Below are 4,480 nucleotides of genomic sequence, written 5' to 3'. Positions count from 1 at the left end.
GCGGAAACAATCTGCGGTGAGTAAATTAGTTCCTAGTATACACGATCTCTACGGCATCTGTAAATTCTACCATCACTCAAGTGCGGGCCTTCAGCAAATAATGTGCTTTTACAGATCTGTGAAATGAGCTCAGTCGCTCTTGCGGTGACGGTTTACAGAAAACGTAAAACATCTGACTTGCGTTTGATCTGTAAATGCACTGATACTCACCTATGTCGACTGAAACGAAACAAAATATCTATGTTGTATTAATTGTACCTTTGCTTTTACAAATGACTCATCCACACTGAATTATGGAAGACCAAACATCTCCTGTTCGTGAACAGCACATGTTCAACATTGTCAATCTTCAGCGACAATGTTGGAAAGACATAAGGAGTGTCCAACAATGACAAGCTCACTGTCAGACAATGCAGGTAAATTCAACTTTTCGCATTTGTGAGTCACGGTCCAAGTGTTGGTGTCTGATAATTTCAGTGTTGGACAGTTTAAAAAAAATATTTTTCATTTATTTAACTAGGGAAGTCAGTTAAGAACACAATCTTAATTTTAACGACGGCCTAGGAAGAGTGTGTTAACAGAACGACAGATTTTTACCTTGTCAGCTCGGGGATTTGATCTTGCAACCTTTCAGGTTACTAGTCCAATGCTCTAACCACTGGCTACCTGCCGCCGCAGTCCAACCCCACTTTTCCGGTGGAGGCTCCTCAGGGGAGGACCATCCTCCTTAGTGAATTTCATTTTAAAAAGTAAATTGTAAAACATTTAAAGCGTTATGTTTTTTAGATTAAACTATACTAAATATAATCACGTCACCAAATAACTGATTAAAACACTATTTTGCAAAGGTCTACAGTAGCCTCAACAGCACTCTGTAGCGAGCACCATTGTGTAGCAAAGGACAGCTAACTTCCGTTCTCTGGGTACATCGACTTCAATACAAAACCTAGGAGGCTCATGGTTTTCACACCCCTTCCATAGACTTACATAGTGATTATGACAACTTCTGGAGGATGTCCTCCAGCCTATCAGCTGTTTCAGCATGAATTTACATGTTGTCCACCCAATCAAAGAATCAGAGAATTATCGGCTACTGAAAGCGTAAGCTACAGTTAGCTAGCATTGCAGTATATAAAATGTGTAATTGACTCAGAGATAGAAAGACAATAGTTGAACAGTTTTGGACAAATTCATTTCTCTCTAAATGAAGGAGAAGCTAGAGAGAGAGATTTTGTATTGTTTTTTCACTTTCAGTTTCACTTACTTAGCTAGCAAATGCAGCTAGCTTGTTTAGCCTACTGAAACAGCCTTCACAAACAGAGGTGTGCTATGTTAGCTAGCTGGCTATGACTTTCCAACACAACACTGGAACTCTTCCAAGTCAAGGTAAGCTTTTGGTATTACAAATTTATTGCCACCGGGGCCTGACGGTGTAACTGCTTACTGACTGTACACTGTAACGTTACTGCATGATTGTAGTGGGTTTACTAACACATTAGTTATATTATCTATGCTGACAATGACATTACTTTAGCTGATATGGTGACAACGATGTAGGCTGTGTGTAGCGGTTTGGCTTGGATTATTTTATTTTTTTGCCTGGTCACATACAGCTGATGTGTTGTGCATTGAAGTCCACAAGTCAAGGGACGAGGTGAGAGGAGGAGAGCACATAGATGTGACAAGCAGTACAAGTGGCTGCTATGAAAGTGACCTGTGTTTACGTGTGATCAGGGGTAAGGAAGGCCCTGAAAATTGGACTCCAGTCACCCAAGTCATAGACTATTCTTTCTGCTACCGCACAGCAAGCGGTACCGGAGCGCCAAGTCTAGGTCCAAAAGGCTCCTTAACAGCTTCCACCTCCAAGCCATAAGACTGCTGAACAATTAATCAAATGGTTATTTACATTGACACCCCCCCTTGTTTTTACACTACTGCTACTCGCTGTTTATTATCTATTTATTATTTGTTATCTGTCTATTATTTAGTCACTTTACCCCTACCTACATGTGTAAATTACCTCGATTAACCTTTACCTCTGCATATTGACTCGGTATCGGCACCCGCTCTATATAGCCAGTGGTGTAAAGTACTTAAGTAAAAATACTTTAAACGACTACTTAAGGTGTTTTGGGGGGTATCTGTACTTGACTATTTACAGTACCAGTTAAAAGTTTGGGCACACCTACTAATTTTTTTGTATTTTTAACATTGTAGAATAATAGTGAAGACATAAAAACTGAAACAACACATATAGAATCATGTAGTTACCAAAAACGTGTTAAACAAATCAAAATATAATTTATATTTGAGATTCTTCAAAGTAGCCACCCTTTGCCTTAATGACAGCTTTACACACTCTTGGCATCCACCACGGGCCAGCCAATGGCAGACCTGCACTACTTCCTGATACCCAACTATTGGCCCAGTAGCCTCAGCGTCCTCAACAGCATGGGCAGCCTGAAGGGTGTGGAGGGTATAACCTCTGAACTCTTACATCTGACACTGTTAGAAATGCTGAAGGCAGGGTCAGCTTCTGATCTCTAAATCCTAAGTGAAAAGTCCCACTCCAGCAATTTTTTTTACTTTTACCATTGAAAAACTGCATTCTAAGTATAAATACAGTAAGGTACACACACGCTAAGCTTACCGTATGCTTCCCAGTCAGAACAGTTTGCGCATATATTATTACTACATTTTGAGACGTTTTTGTTCATTCTGGTCTTTGGCAGTTCGCACACACAAAATGTTTTCTTGAGGCAAGTCGAAGACTTCGGCCACTGAAGTCTATGTCCTTTCGTCTGTGATTGGTCAACAGTACTACTAGTAGTAGGAGTGGGAACATTTGTTGTCATTCAGCGAGAGACGAATAGTTTTCATGCACATTTTTTTCACTTGAGAAATACTTAATCAAACATCTTAGCTACTGTAGATGTAAAATTGCGCGACTAAGACCTCCTCGTCAAAATGAATGACAGATTTCTTGATTTCTAAGATTCATTCGGACTATTTTGAGCAAGTGTTTCTGCCTATGTTGTTGCTACGGTGGCTCAAGAGGGACAAACAACAGTAATATTGCCCTTTTTTCCCTCATTTGTCAAGCAAACGGCTTTTGGGAGTATGAGAGCAAAGACGGTCGCTTCGCCTAGCCGAGGTCTGATAGAAGCTAACCGAACCTATGTATGCGGACGCCTTAAGTTTCCAATGTCTGTATTTCTCTCTCAATGGCCAGGTGTACCCACTCCTGAGGAGCTGATCTCCATCTACTGCCGGGGGATGCCATCCTCTGCCTCAGCTCAACTTCTACCTGGCCCTCTCTGTCTTTAAGATGGCAGGGAACGCTCAGGTTAGTCTCTCTCTTTCACACACACACAAGCATGCACACAGAGTGCATTTAAGGAGTCTATAATTACTCCCCATAGAGCTGTGTGATAAGATGCACCTTTTCACTGACGTTAGATAGACTGCCGTAAATGAAGGAACACATAAACACACTGTAGCAGTTTCTCTATCTCCCAGCTTGTCATCTCTTTGGGGCTGTTCAGCTGAAGAGGCAGCTAATGAGCTCAAACTATTCCCAGGTCCACATTCTCATCTAATTAAATCTCATCAAGAAACACACACACACACACACTTTTTTCTCCTGTCTGCTTTCATTATCTTTCGTCTGTACCTGAACACGGCAAACCAAAGCAGACTCCTGGAGTGTGTTCTGTAAAGATTCAAAACGTGTTTTTTTTTCATCAATCTGCAAACTTTTTTCCCCCTCATCAATCTGCGTTGGCTTTCATCTATCTCTGAGCCCCGGTTGAAAATAGACACCATTGGCATTTTCCCTCTTTCATGCTGATGGGAAAATCAGGATTATCATCAATTCAGGAGGATCACAAATGGATCACAGCGGATCATAAATTGTGATTTTTCTCGCTTTATTCTGTTTGTCATTCCGACTCTCTCTTTCTCAATCTATCTTTCTCTCTCTGATTTAGGGCATCTATGTCCGCCACCTCCTGGGCAATGCCAGTGCTCCGAATGCTGCCCAGTTTGGCCAGAGTGTGGAGCCGTTGGCCCAGGTTGGGATGCAGATTGCAGAAAGGTATTTTGGTTCACGTGATACGAAAACTACACCCTATCATCGCATTATTGTGTGTGTGTGTGTGTGTGTGTGTGTGTGTGTGTGTGTGTGTGTGTGTGTGTGTGTGTGTGTGTGTGTGTGTGTGTGTGTGTGTGTGTGTGTGTGTGTGTGTGTGTGTGTGTGTGTGTGTGTGTGTGTGTGTGTGTGTGTGTGTGTGTGTGTGTGTGTGTGTGTGTGTGTGTGTGTGTGTGTGTGTGTTGCGAGTCTGTTTGTGTGTAGCCGTTCCAGATCTGTCCCTGCAGATGCCAGACTGTTTCTCCAGATGGCTAAAGGTCAGGCCCATGCTCCATTAGGTCACAGAGTTCATGAGACAGCACCCGCTTCCTTCTCAGCAGGTAGTGGTGT

At 42.1% G+C, this 4,480-nt stretch overlaps 1 long non-coding RNA gene across 1 annotated transcript; it reads left to right on the top strand.

The window, feature by feature from the left end:
• Positions 1 to 57: 57 nt before the first annotated feature.
• LOC129859415 (uncharacterized) lies at positions 58 to 4,236 on the top strand. Its single transcript, XR_008760156.1, has 3 exons — positions 58 to 416; positions 3,233 to 3,346; positions 3,990 to 4,236. It is a non-coding gene; the product is annotated as an uncharacterized LOC129859415 (long non-coding RNA).
• The last annotated feature ends 244 nt before the right edge of the window (positions 4,237 to 4,480 follow it).

The sequence above is a fragment of the Salvelinus fontinalis genome, chromosome 7, assembly GCF_029448725.1.
Source record: "Salvelinus fontinalis isolate EN_2023a chromosome 7, ASM2944872v1, whole genome shotgun sequence".
NCBI classification, from domain to species: domain Eukaryota; kingdom Metazoa; phylum Chordata; class Actinopteri; order Salmoniformes; family Salmonidae; genus Salvelinus; species Salvelinus fontinalis.
The sequence above is the reverse complement of the archived record's forward strand: the minus strand, read 5'-3'. Positions and strand labels throughout refer to the sequence as shown.